Source organism: Dipodomys spectabilis, unplaced genomic scaffold, assembly GCF_019054845.1.
Source record: "Dipodomys spectabilis isolate Male_0828 unplaced genomic scaffold, ASM1905484v1 ptg000272l, whole genome shotgun sequence".
NCBI classification, from domain to species: Eukaryota; Metazoa; Chordata; class Mammalia; order Rodentia; family Heteromyidae; genus Dipodomys; species Dipodomys spectabilis.
This window is the reverse complement of record NW_024870949.1, coordinates 1,988,557-2,010,673: the sequence shown is the minus strand read 5'-3', so window position 1 is coordinate 2,010,673 and position 22,117 is coordinate 1,988,557. Positions and strand designations below refer to the sequence as shown.

Here is a 22,117-nt window from a genome sequence, read left to right as displayed (position 1 = left end):
TTCCAAATGAAAAAGACTTAAAATTGTCATTGACAAAAAAATTTGCAAATGTGAGCATTAAGATGAACAATATATTTTTTTCCACTATTCACAGAATTTTAGGGAAATAAGATCAGTAGCATTGTCAGGAACAATATAGTTTCCTTATTACAAATAGGGAACCGTGGATATAAGTCTGTATAAAGATTGCATCATTAACTACTTAAATTTAGAAGATACTACATGCTTCAGCAGCACGTATTCCCAAATTACAATACAGAGATTAACATGGCAATTGCACAAGGATGATATGAAAATTTGTGAAGTATTCCGTATTTTTCATTCTTCAGATGCAAGAAATGAAAAACAGTTATTAAAAAGTTGATTACAAAATAACAAGTGTAACAACACACGTAATTCATATAATTAAATTTAGTTTGACATCAGTGTATTAAATCTTCACCTCAGAAAGGCATTTACATACCATAAACTTTACAAAACTGTTGAAATTAGACAACATTGTCATTTTGTCCCAATGAAAAATAATATTAAGACCGAGGAAAATAAGGAATCTAAAACTTTCTATATGGAATACAATCTGAAAGAACACATTATACAAACATAGAATATTTTAAAATATTCTTTTTCAGGCAAGCACCAGAAATATTTTAGTTTCTGTACTATTCATTTAAACGGATAAATTAAAATTATTTCTGATTAAAATTTCAAAAACTCTGCAGAAATCATTATACATTTATACAAACTCTTGAATATATTTTGACATCTAATGCAGGCTATTCACTTGGAAGAATTCCACGGAATTCATGAATTTTTACAGTAAGTATTGGTGTTGCCGGACGCTGGTGGCTCAAACTATAAAAAGAATTTTGAGGTATTACCAGTTGTAATAGACTCAGACAGTCCTACCACTATAAAGGCCATGAAAAAGGTCTCTAAAAGAGACTATTCAAGTTAATAAAGGACAGAGGATTGCCCAAATACTTTTACTCTGATATCTAAACTTGCCTAATCCCACACTGACTCAAAACAGAAAAGGAGGGTTTGGCACCACAGATACTATAGCCTGGGTTCAGGAAATTACAGATAAATGGCCTTACAAGGCCATTAAAGTCTATGGAAAACAAATGACAGGACTCTTAGACACAGGAGCTGAGAGATCCTGTATTTCTGGAAAAGATTATCCTATGGCCTGGCCAGTGCAAGAGACTTCTTCTTCCTTAATTGGATTAGGGATGGCTTCTAATGAAGCTTAGTCAGCTCAGAAACTCAAATGGGTATGTGAAGGGCAGCAAGGCCACTTCAAACCTTATGTTATCCCCAGCTTGCCCTTTTCTTTATGGGGCAGAGACATCATGCAAGACATGAAAATAAAATAGGACAAATAGACTCCTCATTGAAGGAGCAAAATTTTTCATAGGGGCCACTGAGGAGCAGCTTTATGCTGACAAAATAATATGGAAAAGTGATGATCTTGTATGGATTAATCAGTGGCCCCTAACTCAAGAAAAGATTCAAGCCATACCGGACTTAGTTCAAGAACAATTGAGAGGCTAATTCAACAAAAACCGCAACACCACCTATATGGGGAAAGATCAAGAAGCTGGTTGAAAAGGCTCGGCACATTTTGTTAATGAGTTAAATAAGGATGTTTCTCTAACAATAACAGAGCAACAAATTATTGAACCAAAATTAAAAAAACAAAATAGAGGCTTTGGAAAAAGTAGTCTTAAAGTTAGGGACTCAAGTCAATAATCTAAAAACCCAGCTGACAACTAGATGTCATCAGTCATTTAAATATATTTGTGTTACTCCATTACCTTATAATGAGAGCTTAGATTGGGAAGTTACCAAAGTGCATTTACAAAAAATCTGGAAGGACAATAGCTTAACTCATGAGATAGGACAGCTACAGGAAGACATCTCAGCCCTTAGTCAAGCTCATTTGGAAACCGTGGGGATAAATTCTTTGACAGAAGACTTACAGAGAGGATTAAAAAGTCTTAATCCTTTAGATTGATGGCACTACTTGGTTACATTTGGAGTCATAATACTAATTGTTATATGTATTCTTGTTGTCTTTCTAGTCCTCTTCAAACTAGTCTTCTGCTCCATCTTCTCTATATGAGAAGAAATTTCTCTGGCACATGTAAAATATAAGAAAGGGGCAAATGCCATGCCTACTCCGGTGGAGTCTGCTTAGCATGGAACACCTGCATTCAGACCTGAGAATGGGGCTTCACAGAATCCTATCTCTGAGAATGGGACGTCACCAAAGTCTACCTCAGAGAATGGGGATTCAAAGAGGCCTATCTCTGAGAATGGGACTTCACTGAAGTCTACATCAGAGAATGGGGCTTCAAAGAGGCCTACCTCCTGGAAAGGCTGGCAAGCCCCTGGGAAAGATGTGTTTCTGTTCCTGTTTTTCTTTTCTTCGTTGTATAGGAGTGCCTATTAATCTTTTACTGTTCCTGCTGCTTGTTCTACTTACTCATGCTCAATGTTCCCTTATTTAAGGCTCTTTCTTAAAAGTGTTGATGACTCCCACATCCGATGAGTGTCCTGAGAATATGACTAACTCACCAGAGTTAAGTGCTACCATAAAAGCCCCTCTTATGGAAGCTATTAGACAAGTCATAAGTAAATGTAAAAGTATTGGGGGTTTCATGACATTACTTCAGCAGAAGGAATTGTTTGTAAGAGATTTACAGGAAGCTGTAGGCACGGCTAGAGCAAAAAGAGTGTATGGCTACTGGAGACTTTCCTTTAATCCTAAAGCATATACAATAGACTCATATAGATAGCCTGTAGGTAAGAAAGATGTAGAGGGATATTTAGACCAAAAGCTAAATAAGATTCTTAAAAAGTTGGTAGATGGAAGGTGGCAATGGCTTATCAGAGGAAAATGGTGGGATCCTCTATTATCTAGAGGACCCCAACGACTACCCCAGATCCATAGCCTTTTACAGGTGTGTATGATAAGAATGGCAACCATTGAGAAAAGTACTTAGAAGAAAGAACTTCCTATTACTCTCTTTCATTTACTGAGAGACTTGCTAGATTTAGGTCCCCTTGGTACTTACTATCAAAGAAGGAACAAGAAAGATCTTATGAGACAGTTCAGGCCTCTATGGAGAAGAGTAAACGATTATGTGAAAGGGTTACAGAAAAGACACTATGAGCTTAAATTTGATATATGGCCAGATTTAATTAAGTATACTAAATATCATGATTTTGGCCACAAATTGGGGACCCTCTAAAGAATGGCAAAGAAGCACAATTGCTTAAAAAAGATTTGAAACATATAAAGTACAAAACTAAACAAAAGTAACTATAAAGTACTAGAGTTCATGCCTTTCTGTCCAGTACTTTGCCCATGTGCTCTGGTTAATGGTTAATAGGTGATAAACATCAAAACCAATTGTATTTCTTAAAAATAGAGGTAAAGCCGAAAACAAGTGCCTATTGTCATAGCTCGTCATCCAAAAAAAAAGATCAGGCGACCAGCTAGTGAACACCCAAAAACGAAGCCTTGCAGCAAGATTGTGTAACTTTTTGCCCTTTCTCATGAAGACTTTTGCTATAAAAGCATGTTATCCTCTGCAATAAATCGCACTCAGCATTCACTCCTCTTCTGTGTGAGTTGTCTGTTTGCCATCTCCCCACCTGTTCCAGTTCCTCCACTAGGTGTCCTCCGTCGTCCCGACAGAGCCAGTCAGCCGCAGAGGTCCATTGTATCTTTGCTATCTCAATTCTCAGCAGCAAGAGGCCTTTAGTTTGGGCATTGGTATCTGTATCATGATGAAGTAAGAAAGAAGCCACTCTGGTATTATTCTGCATATATACACTGTGCAGGGTTGTCCAGCCATCTACAGTTATTGCATTTGCCACTTGAGCCACCAACTCATGGACAATGTCTAAGTGTCCACTGTAGGCTTCCTGATGAAGAGGGGTATACTCATCATCATCCCTAGTATTCACATGAGTGGCCTTTTTGGAAAGTAGTCTCCACATTGTAGTAAGCTGAATATTTTCAGCAGCCCAATGAAGAAATTTACTTGGATCCTTCTCCAATTTTTGTCTTGCAATTGATACCATTCCTTATTTTTTCATCTTGTTCCTCATCTTCCTAAGAATTGCCTAACCAGAGACTTTGCGTGCCAGTGGGAATGAAGTTTCCATGTATTTCCCTAATAGTTCACATTGGTTGAACTGGTCAGAAAAATCTAGTGAATTTTCTGCATATCTGATTTATATCCTTTTTCCAATTTTACTATTCGAAATTATTCTAACTGGAGAATAGGGAATTGATGGAGAACAGAGGAAAGATGTTCCTCCGTATTCAAAGGTACAGACTGAAAATTAGGACCAGTGATGTCTTCATGTGCAGCTTATTCTAGGAATGAGAAAATATGAAATAATGCCTTCTATATAAATGATTTGGGAAATGGCAGAGCAAAAAGTGAAATGATGCAACCAAAAATATAAAAGCAAAATAAATTAGGATAATTATGGAGCAATCATATTATCTATGAGAACCATGAAATAGAGAAAGGAAGAGAGATACAGATGTGCAATGACCTAGCTAGCCACAAAATTCATGCCTCTGATCAATTGATAGAGCAAACAAAATTTTATTTTTTAAAAAAGATGGAAATAGAATTTATATATTTACTTGGAATTAGTAAATACATTTTAGTAGCCTACATAAAGAGACATAGCTTTGACTAAATTACAGACAAGAATCTAAACCCTTGGTAATTCTAGTAAATCCTTGGTAATTCTAGTAAAATTTGACTGAAATCAGTTGAATCACACTTTTCCTGTACAATGAAGAAATAGGTCCAAGCTAGTAAAGCAGCTAGAGAAGGCAGGAAGATTGTATCTGTGACAAAACTTTGTGGAAAATGGTATTGAGGACTTCTCACTGGTGATCCACTTGCACTGGAAGCATGATTCTGAAGTATTGCTTGCTGATTCTGAACTATTGCTTTGATCATTATATTCTCCAAGAAGAAAAAATGAGAATTGATAATTTAGGAATACTAATATATTTTGAACTTCTCACTAAGCACCTTCAATCATCAAAATCACATGAAGAAAATAGACAGGCCTACTTTATTAGATGAAAACAAGTGTCTTTTAAAAAACAAAGAATTTATGTAGTCATGCATAGGAATTCTATTTTACCAATGCCTCATACATTTTTTATAATGTTGGGTAACAATAAATAATGGATTTATTAGAAGGCTCTTAAAGCTCATATGTTCAATAGTGAGTTCTCTTACACTGTATCATGGTATTTTTTGTTTATGGTCTTAAGAAATTTACATAACTAACTTGAATTTCTGACAGGACAGTATCATCACTGTACATCTTGCTTCCATACTCTCAGTTTTACATTACTATCTAAGTATGTGCATTAGATAGTTATAGAGAAAAAAAGTAGAAGCCACACTAGTGGCTCATGTCATTAATACTAGTTAATCAGAAAGATGAAATCTGAGGATTGTGGTTTGAAAGCAGACCAAGAAAAAAAAAGTCCATTAGATTCTGATTTGAATGTAACCAGCAAAAACTAGAAATGGAGCTGTGGTACAAGCAATAAAATGCTAGCCTTGGGAAAACTGAAATAAAAAATAAATTCTGGGAAAAGCTGTGTGTATAGTAGGAAATGACCTACTGTGTTAGGAGCCATTCCAGATGTGTAGAGGCTCTGAGTTTTGTCTACAGTTGTTCTGATAACAATAGTGCCATCTTCTCGAGGGTTGGAATATTCATGTGCTCAAGGACTCCCTGAGGCCTTGGGCTACCCGTTGGTGTGTGTGTGTGTGTGTGTGTGTGTGTGTGTGTGTGTTTCCCTCATTTTCCTCTGTCCACTTTGTGAGTGCCTGTCTGCCTATTCCTAATCTCGGATAGTGCCCCTTCTCCATTGCATATTTGCCTGTAGCCTCGATCAGGATCTGTAATGAGTCTTAAATTGTCAGAGACCTGAATATTCCACTTTTCCTTTGGAGCCCAAATTCGGCTGTCCATATCTTTGTACACCTCCAGAGGATTCTGGGTCAGCAGGGCCAGCTGGCATATGTTCTCCCCTGCCTCTGGGGGGGCAGGGTCTGTCATGTGATGTCCTGTCATTTTCCTCAGCTGGGCCTCTGGCTGTACGTCCCACTCTCAGCAGTCTGGCAGTGGAGTGGGGGAAGGGTGGTTGCCAGTGGCTCTGACCAACTCGAGCTTGATAGCTGACTGAAGGCTAACCCAGCAAGGATGATCAGGGTTTACATGGGAGGTGAGGCCAAGGTCGATGTCTAAGAAATGTCAACATATCTTTTCACAGGTAAGTCTATCTTCCAACCCTAGCAGGGCCTCTAGACAATTCCAGATGTCAGAATACAGAGGCACAGACTTTGAGCTCCAGGGCCAGAGAACTAGGGGATGAGAGACTGGTATGGCCAGTGCCTCAATGTTCTGGGGCATTATCCTTGAACTGGCTATGTCCCCCTTGTGTAAGTTCTTAACCCAGTGCTGGCCACACACCGGCTACTTGTGCTGTGGAAGTGGTAGGAGCAGAGGTGAGATCTAGGATGACCAAAATCGGGATTTATGGCCTGAATGGGGTGTAAGGTGTCTTTAAAAAAATCTTAGAGCTGGAATTCACAGCTTGGCACTGTCCCTGAGCTTCCTTTGTTCAAAGCTAACACTCTAACACTTGAACCACAGCTCACCTTTCATTTTTTTAGTAGCTGAGTAGACAGAAGAGTATCACATACTTTCCTGCCTTGGCTGGCTTCAAGTTGCTGCCCTAAGAGCTCAACCACTTGAGTAGTTAGGATTTCTGGTATGAGCCTCTGGCAACTGCTAAGGATGTGTGTGTGTGTGTGTGTGTGTGTGTGTGTGTGTGTGTGTGTTTACCAGGGCTTAAACTCAGAGCTTAGGTGGTATCCTAGGTATCTTTAACTTGTTTGCACAAGGGTGGTGCTGTAGTACTTGAACTACAGTAGCTCCGCTTCCCATCTTTTTCATGATTCTTTGGAGATAAGAGTTTGCCCAGGCTAGCTTTGAATCTTGATTGATCCATAGGTCTCAGCCTTGAGTAGCTAGGATTATAGGCATGAGCCACTGGCATCCAGCTGCATGGATGTCTTTTCCTAATCTCTTCTGTTCTAACAGCTGTCTACTTGCCCTGGGCTAGATCTCTGACCTACACATCAGCTTCCACCAGCCCCTGACTGTGTGAAGAACATATAACTCAAACTTGATCCCATTCTTTTTCCTCAGGGGAGGAGGTTATGTTTCATCTGAAGCCTGGGGTAGGAGGGGTAGCTGTAGATGGGTGCTCAGCTGGGAGAGAGGTAGTGTATTTTAGCCAAGAAAGGAAGTGTGGCCAGATGCTAATAGCTCATGCTCTCATACTCCTAGCTCTTCAGGAGTCCGAGATCTGAGGATTGCCATTCAGAGGCAGCCTAGATAGAAAAGTCTGTGAGACTCTCTTCTGCAAATAGCCACCCAAAACATGGAAGAATAGCTGTGGCTTAAGTGGTAGAGTGCTAGTCCTGAATGAAAAAAGTGAGAGACAGAGCCCAGGCCCTGAGGTCAAACCCTAGTACCAAGGTGCTTATGCGTGCACACACAGACACACACAGACACACAGACACGCAGACACACACAGACACACAGACACACACACACACACACACACACACACACAAAACACATACACAGGAAGGTGGTAATGATTAGCTGAGCTAGAACTGGGGGCAGTCCTGAGGCATTGTCACAGTAAACTCTATAGGCATATCAAGTGGTTTCTCCCTAAATACTTCTTGGGCTGAAGGGTCTGGGCCATGGCAGTAAGTTCCATGGAACCTGTCCCTCCATCTGTGCACTGGGCCACAGGACCAAGGGGAGGGCACTATGGATGCTCATTTGTAGTCGGCCCATGATTGCAGACCTTCATGTGCCCCTGAGCATGGTGAGGAAAGGAGGCCTCTGAGCCCTGGGACTCCAGGGACAGTGACTGCTACAAGCATCAGCCAGCTGGCTGTGGATTCCTGAGACTACAAGTCTTTCATGAGCCCAACACAACACCTGCCCAAGGTGTGCCTGACAAATTCACACTCTTGTGATACCCGCATGAGTGGGCATTACCTGGTGTGACATCTTGCAGCTTCTGCCCCTCCTGGCTCAGAACTGTGGTCTGAGACTTCAATTTACTGTTCAGATCCACATTACATCCATGACAGATGCCATTCTGATTATCTCCATGCCCCAAGGCTCCACCCTTCTTTGGTACTGTGTCTTGCTCTGTAGGGAATGGCCTCCAAACAGGCTGCTCTCAAGACTTGTAGGACACCTAGAATTGGGAGACCCTTAGGGGCCCAGTGGAAAGTGGGCCTAGAGCCACAGAGTGAGGTACAAGCAGGCCAGGGGTTGGTCATGGGGCTTGAACTCTGGGCCTGGGCGCTGTCCCCAAGCTCTTCAGCTTACCACTTGAGCTACAGAGCCACTTCCGGTTTTACGGAGGTTCCTTGGAGATCAGAGTCTCTCAGACTTTCCTGCTTGGGCTGGCCTTGAACCGTGGTCCTCACATCTCAGTCTTCTGAGGACTAGGAGGACAGGTGTGAGCCACCAGTGCCCAGCTGATATGGCCTTTCACCACAGTGGGCTAGGAGCTCCTGAAAGCTTTTCTTTATTTTTCTGTGTCAGTACTGGGGCTTGAACACAGGGTCTGGGCTCTGGTCTCTTAACTTTTTCACTCAAGGTTAGCACTTTACCACTTGAGCCACAGCTCCATTTCTGGCTTTTGGTAGTTCATCGGCAAGAAGAGTCTCACTAACTTTCCTCCCCTGAGCTGGCTTCACACAAGATATCTATTTCAGTCTCCTGAGTAGCTAAGATTTACAGGGGTTGAGCCACTGGTGGCATTGGGCTAGAAGCTTTTCTTAAGCAAGCATTATTCCCTGCATTTGTCCTGAATCCTACATGCAAAGGAGGTCCGAGGGTCAGGAGCTGTTAAAAAATAAGCTCCCAGCCACAGGAAATGGATGGGGTCCCTGGTAAAAGCTGAGCTAATCTTCACCCTGGGCCCCATTCTGGGACCCCACACTCTGCCCTACCTGTGACTCAGCCTTGAATGTCCTGCCATACTTGCCTGAAGCCACAGAACCTTCATTCCACCCATACCATCTGCTCTACACCACACCTCAGGACCAATTGAATATATGCTGCAAAGTTTTCCTCATTTGAAATAACTACACTATGTGCATAAATGTACAAGTTAATCCAATAGATAGTAAACGACAAATAATTCCTCTTGGACATGATTAACTAACTGCACTCTAAGCATTCACATGCCAAGAAGATGGGAAGCTATTCTTAGGAGAGGATCACAATGACTCAATACGTATGTGCATGTGACCATATAAAATGTTGATTATTGCAATGAACTGTAATAATCAATCATACATGTGAAGAACATATATCTGCATATAATTTTAAAAGATGTCATAGAAACAACCGACTTCTCTATAAACTCAACAGCAACATTCTAAGTTTAGAAGATAAAATTGAGGAAAGTTTTCAACACAAACTTAAATACACAGTGGAAAAGGTGGGAGAGAAAAGATAAGATGAAAATTAGAATAGCTAACTATTCAAGAATTCATAAACAATTTCTAAACTTTACAAGAGAGCTGGGGTACAGTTCAGTTGTAGAAACAGACTAATATATACAAAGCCATGGGTTCAATCTCCAAGAAGGCCTAATAATAATTTAATAAATAGTAGTAATACAATAGTTACTTGAAATAAATACTTTCATATTAGAGAGGCCTGAATCCTCAAAAACTAAAAAAATATTTTCAATTCTTGTACCCAGTGACATAAAACTAAGAATGAAATGGAAATAGTTTCCTTTTCTGTCCTTTCCTTTCCTTTTCTGTTTCCTTCTTTTTCTTTTTTTCCTTTGGCACTACTGGTGCTTGAAGTTGCTAAGACTCTAACCACTTTAGATTATTTTTCTGGCCAAGCCTCTCGTGAGCAATGATCTATTCCCTATGACTTCCACAAACGTGAGATAACAGGGAAATTACACTATATATCACTTACTTTGGTTTTGTAATTTCTCACTATTTTTTTGTCAAAACTGGCCCTGATATGTCTTCTAAATCTCTGCCTTCTAATTAGCAGGGTATATTTCAGCTCAAGCTTGGACCCAGACTATTTTTCAATGTAAACATTCCATATTAAATTATCATTAAATTCTATTGAGGTTAGTATGGATCTTTATGAAGTTATAAGAAGAACACAGAAATATCCCTGGAATAATTTTCCTGGTTTCTTTAAATATTTATAGCATGAAATCACAAGTAGAACATTAATATTTCACAAGTACTTTATGCAGACTTCAGTAGTTTTAATTATTTTGCGCACATATTAAGTCCAACATAATTTTATCAACTCTATATGAATATACCATTTTTACAGACATGTTTCTTTACCAAAAATAAGTCTGTCTCATGCTTCCTTTTTATAATTAAACCCACTACTTTTCTTTGTCCCATCCCAAACCTGTTTCATCCATTTTTTTTTTCATCCATTTTCATTCATTTTTTTTCTCTGACTTCTAGATCATGCAATGTTTGCCTTGCATGTGTGAAGCCCTGGGTTTGATTCCTCAGTACTACATAAACAAAACAATCTGTAATTGGCACTATGACAAGTCATAGAGTGCTAGCATGAGGAAAAGAAGCTCAAGAACATTGCCAAGACCCTGAGTTCATCCCCCAGGACTAGCCAAAAATAAACATGATGCATTTTATTAAGCCTGGCACTAGAGGCTCACGCCTGTTGTCCTAGATGCTCAGGAGGCTGAGGATTGAGTTTTGAAGCCAGCCCTGGCAGGAAAGTCCATGAGATTCTTATCTCCAATTAAATCTCAGAAAAATCTGAAAGTGCTGCTGTGCCTCAAGTGAAAGAGTTCTAGCGTTCATCCAAAGGAGCTCAGGGACAGTGCCCAGACCCAGATTTCAAACCTCAGGAAAGAAAAAAGAAAAGAAAAAAACCACACTAAATACTATACATAAACTGCTTTGTCAAACAGCAATTTCTATACAGCTACTTAAAGTTAATGTAAAAATATGATTAGAATAAAATACCAATCACTTTGGGAAGAAGACATAGATAGAATTGAAAGGTTGTTCACAGGAGACAAAGTAAATTTTATAACATACACTTTGAGTTGAAATTTGTTCATGTCTTCTTACATCATTGATGAAATTGACAATACTATAGTTATGGGTCAATTTCCTTGAGAAACTGATTGTATTCTTCTGTCTTTTCACAAGAAACCATAGAGGTGATTTTTTGCCTCTTTTTTTAAAAATTGTGAACGTACCTTTCAGAGGGGTTACAATTACATGGGCAATGTAATGAGTTCATTTCTTATCAAGCGTTGTTACCTCCTCGTTTGTTTCCCCTTCCCATCCCTTCCCATCTTCCCCCACCCCACCTCCCAGCCAAAGTTGTACATTTTGTTTTTCGACATGAAGTCTTGTACATCTCATTGCTGGAATGGGTCCACCTGTATCCCTATTTAAACAATAAGTTTTTTCCCTCCCCTCTAGAAATTATACAAACATCAAATACAGTGAAATCAAGGCCTTACCGTGGGGAAAGGACATACAAAGAAACAAAGAAATCACCTTATACATATGTTAGAAACAATCACAAGAAAAAAAATACATTTGAATCCTTATCTTGGAGTTAATTTCTCCTAACATCAACTTATCTGACAGTTTCTGCTTGTCTCAGACATATATTAGTTATTGCAAATAAGGGAAACTATGGGACCTATGTTTCTTTGGGCCTGGTTTACTTCACATAATATAATTTTTTCCAAATCGTTCCATTTCATAACAAATGGGGCAATGCCATCTTTTCTGATGGAGGCATAGAATTCCATTGTGTATATATACCACATTTTATTGATCCATTCATTTGCTGAGGGGTATCTGGGTTAGTTCCACATCTTAGCTGTAGGAAATAATGCTGCAATAAACATAGTTGTGCTGATAGCTTTGTTTGTGATCATTTGGGTAAATGCCCAGAAGTGGGATTGCTGGGTCATAGGGGAGCTGTAAGTGGAGTCTTTTGAGGAACCTCCATACTACCTTCCAAAGTGGTTGAACAAGTTTACACTCCCAACAACAATGCAGTAAGGTTCCCTTTTGTCCACATCTCCTCCAGCATCTGTTTTTATTACAATTCTTGAATATAAACATTCTAAATGGAATGAGGTGGTATCTCAATGGTGTTTTGATTTGCATTACTTTTACGGCTATGGAAGTTGTGCATTTCTTCATGTGTCTATTGGCCACCCTTCTTTCCTCTTCAGAGAATTTTCTCTTTAAGACTTTAACTCACTTATTCATTGGGCAGTTGTTTCTTTGAGGGTTTGTTGTTGGGCATTTTAATTATTTGAGTTTCAGGTATATTTTAGATGTGAGAACCTTGTCCATTGTATGGCTAGTGAAGATCTTCTCCAAATCCTTGGGATTTCTATTGATCTTGATAGCTATATCCTTTGCCAGGAGAAGCTCTGTGATTTCATGCAATCCCGTTTGTCCAAGCTTTCTTTGATTTGTTGTGTTTCTGGGTTTCTATTAAGAAAATTTCTACCTGTGCCAAGGAGACATAGGGTATCTTGTATTCCATTCTGTACTGTTTTCAGGGTGTCTGCGTTGACTCTGAGTTCTTTGATACATTTGGTGTTGATTCTTGTGCAGGATGCTATATAAGGCTTTAGCTTTAGCTTTCTACAAGTGATCAACCAATTTAGCCAGCACCCTTTACAGAAGAGGCTGTCTTTCTTCCATTCTATTTTTTAGCTCCCTTATCGAAGAGTAGTTGGCTATATGTCTGTAGGTTCATTTCTGGGTTTTCAATTCTATTCCATTGGTCCTGAGGTCTGTTCTTGTGCCAGTAGCAGGCTGTTTTGATTACTATGGCTTTGTAGTGGAGTTTGAAATTTGGTATTGATATTCCTCCAGCACTGTTCTTTCTGTTAAGGATTATTTTTGCTATTTGGTTTTTTTATTGTTCTATATGAATTTTTGGATTGCCTCTTCTATTTCCTTGATGAATAAGGTTGGAATACTGATATGTATCACATTGAATTTGTAGATAGCTTTGGGAAGTATTGCCATTTTCACGATGTTGATCCTTCCAATCCAGGAGCATGGGAGGTTTTTCTGCTTCCAAAGTTCTATTTTGATTTCCTTTTTAAGGTTTTTAAAGTTTTCATCATAGAGGTCCTTCACTTTTTTGGTTAAGTTAATTCCTAGGTTTTTTATTTGTTGTGGGGCTATTATGAATGGAGTTGCCTTCTTGATTTCATCCATGATATTCGCATTGTTGTCATACAGAAAAGCCATTGATTATTGAGGGTTAATTTTATACCCTGCTACTTTGCCAAATTTTGAATCAGCTTCAGTAATTTGATAGTGGAGTCCGTTGGATACTTTAAATAGCAAATCATGTCATCTACAAAGAGGGAGAATTTTACTTCATCTTTCCCAATTTGGATCCCTTTGATGTTTGCATCTTGTCTTATCGCTGTAGCTAGGCATTCTAATGCTAAATTGAACAGAAGTGGAGAGTGGACATCCTTGTCTCATTCCTGAGATAAGGGGAAATAGCTTTAGTTTTTCACCATTAATTATAATGCTTGCTGTAGGTTTGTCATATACAGCCTTTATTGTGTTGAGGAATGTTCCATGATTTCCTAATTTTTCCAGAAACTTCATCATAAAGGGTTGGTTGGATCTTGTCAAATGCTTTTTCTGCATCTATTGAGATAATCATATGGTTCTAATCCTTGCTGTTTGTTGATGTGACGAGTCATAATAATTGATTTGACTATATTGAACCAGCTTTCCATCCCTGAAATGAATATTGTTTGATCGCAGTTTATGATTTTTTGGGTGAATTGTTGAAATCGATTGGCCAAAATTTTGTTGAGAAGTTTTGCATCAATGTTCATCAAAGAAATGGGCCTATAGTTCTTTTTCTTTGATGAGTCCCTGCCTGGTTTTGGGATGAGGGTTATCATGGCTTCATAAAATGAGTTCGGTAGGTAACATTCTCTTTCAATTTCATTGAAGAATTGGAGGGACTATTGGTGTGGCCTCTGCTTTGAAGGCCTTGTAGAATTCCACTGTAAATCCATCTAGTCCTGGGCTTTTCTTAGATGGAAGGTCTCTTACTGCTGTTTCTATTTCAATGCTTTGTATGAGCCTGTTAAGTTGGTTTAACTCATTGTGGTTGAGTTTTGGCATGTCGATATCTGCCAGGAAAAGGTTCATTTCTGCCACGTTTTCAAACTTATTAACGTAAAGTTTTGAGAAGTATTCCCTTATAATGTTCTGAATCTTGGTTGTTTCTGTGGTGAAGTTTCCATTCTCATCTCTGAGTTTATTTACTTGGGTGTTTTCTCTCCTTTTACTGATAAGATTTGCTAAGGGTCTGTCAGTTTTGTTAATTTTTTCAAAGAACCAACTCTTTGTTTTGTTGATTATTTTTATCATATTTAAAACTAATTCGTTTAATTCTGATGTAATTTTAATTATTCATTTCTGTCTCCTGGACTGGGATTTATCTTTTTGCTCTTTTTCTAGGATGTTCAGATGTCTCATTAAATTGTTGGTTTCAGATCTCTCCAATTTGTTGGTGTAGGAACTCAGAGCTCTAAACTGCCTCTGAGTACTGTATTTGATGTTTCCCTGAGGAGCTGGTAATTGTGTGTTAATTTTTGTTGAATATTTGAATTTCCTTTCTAATCACTTCCATGACCCACTGGTGATTCAACAGTGTGTTGTTCAGCCTCCATGTGTTACAGGACTTTCTTTGGTGGGTTTTGGTGTTGAGTTCTAATTTTATTCCCTTGTTGTCTGAGAGAACACAAGGTAAAAGTACAATGTTTCTGAATTTAGAGAAGTTTGCTTTGTGACCTAAAATGTGGTCTATTTTGAAAAATATCCCATGTGCTTCTGAGGAAAACGTGTATTCTGATGGTGCTGGCCGAAATATTTGGTAGATGTCTGTTAAATCTAGTTGATCCATGCAGTTGAGGACCTCCCTATTTATTTTCAGAGCAGTTACAATAGGTTGATGATATCCTATAATATGTGGATATCAGATCAAAATTTAAATGTATCACTGCATGCATACAGGACCATCATATATAGCTTGTAACTTGAAATTTTAAGAAGGCGACAGTTGGGGAAAAAGACAATGTTAGAAGGTTAATACCAAATACACAGACATGGAAAAATACAAAAAAAATGTGCAAATAGTTAGTGCTAATAATAACAAAACATTTTCCTCAAGTTTTAAAGTTGAAACTATAAAAATAATACTTAATATCATCAAATAAATATGCCATGGAGAAAATTTACCATAGACATATATTTCCACTTAATTTGTTTTATTTGATAACAAATGGATTAGAAGAAAATGTAATTACATGTCTGAAGATGATAACACTTTCAAGTGTCATTGATTGAATCCAGCAAAGGAAAATAACAGAGAAGTAGAGAGTGAGAACAACCTGGGGTATGGATGAAGATACTCAATAGAACTCAGTTAGGAAAGAATGTGCTCCATTTCCCTCATCAAAGTACATCTAGGACAGCTACCTTTTGACAGAACAGTTGTGATGTACAATAGACGAGTTACTAATTTAGGTAGTAATATATTACTTTTATTTCCTAATCTTATGATGTCATTCCCAAATGATGTGAGTGATCCTAGATTTTCTGAGTCCTTGTTTCCTCCAATTTTTCTAATTCCTCCCCCTGCCAATGATTCTTCTGCTACTCTCATTTACCTTTGTTTCTGAACTGAACTCCTGTAATCTTTTGGTTCATGAGAAAGAGCTGGAGAAATATGAGGATAGCCTAGAGTCTGAGCTAACATCCACTCCAGCTTGGAGGATCTGGTGAAGGACTTCCACTTGGGTCTTAGAATCAGATATTTATTGACCTCTTTGGAATTGGAGAAACTCACTCGCTCAGGCAAAATTCAGAGAATGAGTTTTCCCAATGTCAGAAGGAACAGGTTCAAAACTAAAAGTGGCCTCAGTTCCCACAGGGCCAGTCAGAAGCCAAAAGATCACACTTTCTTCATCAAGGACCTTCTGGAAAGAACAGACTATGACCAAAGTCTAAGATGGAGATAAAATGAGACTGGGCCTAAGGAGGACACAAAAGAATGACCCTCTCTTTGACTACAAGTGAATTGTGTAGTGAAACATGACAACTTCCTTCAAATACGAAAATTTGCTAGGTGAGTTATCTCACTGCCACTTTGCAGGAGGTCAGTTTCTCCAAAAGGAAGTTGTTAAATGTTGTGACTGTCAGTTTGCTCTCTAGGCTGTTGTCTCTCTCACCCCTTCCCATGCCAGGAATGCATTGCTTCTTTCAGGCACTCAACTACTTGTCCGGACTCCTAGGCAGGATTACTGTAGGCTATTCTTTCGCTAACCTCTTGCATTTGAGGTAGAGTAGGCCCAGGCTCTCCTCATGCCAAGACTTAGGTGGAAGAGGTGAGTATAAGCTCAGATTTGTACTGAAGAACAATCATATTGAAAAAAATTTAAATGAAATTAATAGTTGAGTGATTTAGGGTTTATAGCCACAAAATTTAGGTAATTATTAGGAACACATCTAGAATGATGGATTGGAAAGAGAACAGTGAATTAGGTCAAGGATATGATGCAAAAGACACACCATAGCCATAACAGGAGATAAGAGTTTGAAAGAACTATTGGCATAGGTCCATTTACTCTCTTAGGAGTGACCTTGGACAGGAGGCTTTTAGAATAATATCTAAAAGAGAGGGACTTGCTGGGCACTGGTGGCTCACACCTGTAATCCTAGCTACCCAGGAGGCTGAGATCTGAGTATTATGCTTCAAAGCAAGCCAAGGCTGAAAACCCAAAAGTTGTGCTGTGACTCAAGTGGCAGAGTACTAGCCTTGAGCTCAGGGACACTGCCTAGGACCTGAGTTCAAGCTTCAGGATCAGCAAAACTACAACAACAAAATAATAATGATAAAAGAAATAAAAGAAGGACTTAAAGATATGCGATGGAATGATGATCATGTGTAACTGTTTATGGAACATAAAAGGAGACGAAATTTGGAGTAAAATAATACCTATTCATTAATAATCAAGGATGCAAAGCAAATGCCAAATCCCTCTTCTCAAAAACTTCCATACTTGGGCTGGGAAGGTGGCTCAGTGGTAGAGTGCTTGCCTTGTATGCATGAGGCCCTGGGTCCGATTCTTCAGTGCCACATAAGTAGAAAAAGCCAGAAGTGGTGCTATGGCTTGAGCAGTAGAGCACTAGCCTTGAGCTGAAGAAGAGAAAGGCAGTGCCCAGGCCCAAAGTTCAGGCCATTTGACCAGCCAAAATAAAAACAAACAAAAACAAAACCAAAAATCTTCCAAACTTATCTTTTCTCATAATTGAGGAGAGGCTCCTTTTACAGGAATTCTCCATATCTAGGTCAAGGTCATCATAACTTCAGTAGACTTTCCCTGTGGAGATGTAATGCACCTAACTCTACTGAACCTAATCATGGCTAAGAAAGTATGGACATTGATACGTTTGTCATATTTAACCTTATGAATATATAATACTGTCAGGTATTATATATAATATATTATATATTATGTGTTATGTATTAAATATGTAATAATTTAAAATGTATTATGTATTAACAGACTTCCTAATTTTAGAGGTAGGAACAAGCAACATATTGAAAGAAAAAAACTTGAATCTCTGAGTAATTTCTCTACCACAGGACAATACCACATTTCATTCTTATTACCCAAAGAGCAACATAGGAAAGCAATGCCCATTCATGTGGTTCTGTGGATTTTGGAAACTGTGAATGTGTAAAACTCTAGCAACAGATAAATAAGTGAACACCTATGTGCACACACACTCAATCATTTTCAAGTGTAAGAATTTCTTTTCTATGCTCCCTATTCACCTACATAGAGAGTACATGAGTTGCCCTTGAATTGTCCTGGAAGATCTTTATCTGGCTAGTGTAGCTTCACATCCTTTTTTCTCTAAGTAGCCAAATGTTATGTATTCAACAACAATACTTGTTACAGGCAAAGGTATCCACCCTGACACACAGGGTTTCAGAAATGCCACAAATAAGTGGGAGGTACAGCAGTACTTTTCAAAATTGAATAGATTACATATTTATTAGAAAGCTTGGAAGAAAAAAACTTGAGTGTAAGATGAAATACTTGAAGAAAACTACAGTTTTAATTACACATATCAAGGTGCTGCAATAGAAAATAAATAAAAATAAAAAATTAATTACATATAATTTATTACCAAGTCTCTACAAGGAAAATAGGATATGACACATGGCATCATATGACTTGAAGTTACAATGTTCCAGGGCATTTCCCCACTCTTGAGAACTAGGAGTAATCCTTATTAAAAAAAATAAAAAGATGAATTTATTTTACCAAATTTCAAAACATAGTATATGTTATACAAAGGAAATGCAGTAAGCATGCAATTCATTGTCTAGTAAATATCATATGGTATAAAGTATCTAATTAATTGATTCATAAAAATCAATACAATGCAGTTAAAACATCCAATATCTCAAGTGTCAATTTAGCAGAATACTTTCAATCTATGATGTCTATTTTGTATATAATCCAGCTCTATCCATCCCACGATTGCAGAAAGCTCTTCCTGAGAAATTCCAGAGACCTGTCTCCTGTGAGTGCTCAATGTAGAACTGTTCCCATTCTCTATTATTTGGACATGTGATAAACTAAATATCTGCTAAATTGCCAAAGGCAAAATTTGGGACTGGCTTCCAGTAATGATATTTTGGTACTCAGAAAAAAAGGAAAATTGAAGACCGAGGGAAATCTACCAGATCCCTGAAAGATTTCTATCATTGGGCTAAAACTGTACCCTTCTACTGATACTTGAACAAACTGCAGTAATTGTCACTCCAACCACATGCCCAAAAATTGGCTTTCCAAATATTGGCCTGTTTTCACTTTGGTAAATCAAGACACACTATTGTGGCCCTGTTTTACTTAAACTATCAGCTATGGTTGGCACAAGGGATAGTTGACCTTACCAATTTCTTAAATTTTAGGTCATCACACAATCACTTCATAGGCCTTAAACATTAAAAATACCTATCCATATAAGTCTGCATTGCATACTTATTAATGTTTTTCTTCATTTGTCATGTTTTACATATTTGTATCCCAGGGCTTACTTCTATCTTAGTTCTATAATATTCCTTCTCATGGTTGTTACCACCGAGTACATGTAATTATTTCTGTTTTTTCTCCAGCTTTGTTCTTTCTTTAATTACAGTGCTTAATAGCATCCTGCTTACTGACCTGCTTACTGACAACTCCTAGCTACTGATTTTAACAAACTCAACAGTTTCCAAAGTGAGCTTTGATCTTTATCTACAAACCAATCCCTCATTACTATTTGATTAAGTGATAACTCTTCCAGTTGTCTTGTCAAAATACCTCGGAGTCATTTCAGACTTACATACTTTTTCACACTTCATATTTAATCTATGACCAGGTTTCGAATATATTAGGAACCATATATCTATACGGTATGTGTGTGCTAGTACTATGACTTAAATTTGGGGCCTAGGTTCTTTTACTCTTCTTTTTGTTCAGGCTTGCAGTCTTCTATTTGAACCACAGCTCCACTTTTAGCTTTTTAGTTCTTGGTTGAAGATAAGTGACTCATGGTCTATTACCTATTCTAGCTTGAACCTATGATCCTCTGTTTTCAGCCATCTAAATTGCTAGATTTAAAGGCATGCAACACTAAAACCATCCCTATTATATTTGAATTAAAAATAAATTTAAAGAATGAATATTTGTAGTATTTTCAAATCAGTATGATTTTATTTACAGTAAAACACATTGCCTTAAATGTTTTTCATTATTCCAGCTCACTTGGCAAGAAAGGAAAGGAAAAATTCACAACCAAAAAACTTCTGAATATACCAATACTCAAGCCTGCTAGCCACAATTTCTTTGATGGGAAATAACAAAGGATGATATCATCTACATGCTAAGCAGGAGAAAATGTTCTGCACTGAAGTTACTGAAAGGTCCATGAGAATGAGGACAAGCAACTTTATACAGAAAGTATCACAAAATGTTTGTGATTGTAAGCTGACGCTAGTGGATAAGTGTAGCCAATCTTAGAAGATGTTCATAGAGATGAAGATGAACACGTGATTTCTTGAAGATATATTTTTATAGCATAGTTTGTCTACCGTTGAAAATGAGACAGTTAAGATAGGGATGTTTTCTTTCCTTGTATCCTTCACAGTATAATATTAAAACCAGTTTTATACATATATTTTTATAGTAATTATAGAATATCCTTAATTATGCATATATTATAAATATATCATTTACATGTTATGTAATATAATATAGTACATATATTATGAACACTTAATTTAATTTTTCTACTCGTCTGTCCAGGTATTAAACTAGCAATATCTTTGAAAATTGATAGTAAAGTAGGGTCCCTACAATTTCTATTGCAACAAATAGCTTTGCCCAATAAGTAGTTATTTATTCTGAATTGGTTTAGAAATGAAATATCATAATATAATTGAACGTTCAAAAATAATTATGTAAGAACATGCCAAGGATGGAGTTTAAAAAAAACATAACATGACTCATGATTGTAATCCCAGCTACTTAGGGGCTGAAATCTACATATAGCTATATGAAGCCAGTTTGAATTAAATGGCTCAGAACACCCAGATCATAGTTCAAGCCTCAGTACTGACACAGAAAAAAATAATGTGATTAAAGCATACAAATATATTTATTCAAATAAAGTTGTCATTCTTTGTATCCTTCACAATATAATACTAAAACCAGTTTTAAACATATATTATTTATAGTATTTATAGAATATCAGTAATTATACATACATTATACATATATCATTTATGTTATGTAATATAATACATTACATATATTATGCATGCATAATTTATACTGATAGCACTAATATCCACTAAATTGATATATGTTTTAGAATAGGGAATAGATTTTCTTATTTAAACGACTTGTTTTTCCCCTTCCTCTCCACAAATTATACCGACATCAAATACAGTGAAAGCAGGGGTTATACTGTGGGGGAGGGACATACAAAGCAACAAAGAAATAATCTTATAAATGTGTTACAAACGAATGCATGAAAGGAAAAAAAAAACAATTGAATACATAACTTAGGGCTCATTTTCCTAACATCACCTTATCTGACCTTTTCTGCTTGGCTCATACATATACTAGATATTGCAAATAAGGGAAACCATGAGACCTATGTTTCTTTGGCTTGGCTTACTTCACTTAATATAATTTTTCCAAGTCTTTCCATTTCCTAACAAATGGGGCAATGTCATTTTTTCTGATGGAGGCATAGAATTCCATTGTGTATATATACCAGATTCTCTGGATCCATTCATCTTCTGAGGGGCATCTGGGTTGGTTCCATATCTTAGCTATAGTAAATAATACTGCAATAAACATAGCTGTGCTGGTAGCTTTAGTGTGGTCTTGTTTGTAAACATTTGGATAAATGCCCAAAAGTGGGATTGTTGGGTCATAGGGGAGCTCTATGTGGAGTCTTTTGAGGAACCTCCATATTACTTTCCAAAGTGGTTGAATAAGTTTACACTCGCACCAACAGTGCAGTAAGGTTCCCTTCTGTCCACATCCACTCCAGCATCTGTTGTTATTAGAGCTCTTGATTATAGCCATTCTAACTGGGGTGAGGTGATGTATAAGTGTTGTTTTGATTTGAATTTCCTTGATGGCTAGGGAGGTTGAGCATTTCTTCATGTGTCTATTGGCCATCCTTTTTTCCTCTTCAGAGAAGTTTATCTTTAAGTCTTAGCCTACTTATTTATTGGGCAGTTGTTTTTTGACAATTTGTTGTTGGGGGATTTAATTTTTTGAGTTCCAAGTATATTTTAGATATGAGACCCTTGTCTGTTGTATGGCTAG

The 22,117-nt window shown here is 37.6% G+C and overlaps 1 pseudogene; it reads left to right on the top strand.

Moving 5' to 3' along the window:
• Window positions 1-222: 222 nt before the first annotated feature.
• On the top strand, window positions 223-319 carry LOC122126040 (annotated as a pseudogene).
• The last annotated feature ends 21,798 nt before the right edge of the window (window positions 320-22,117 follow it).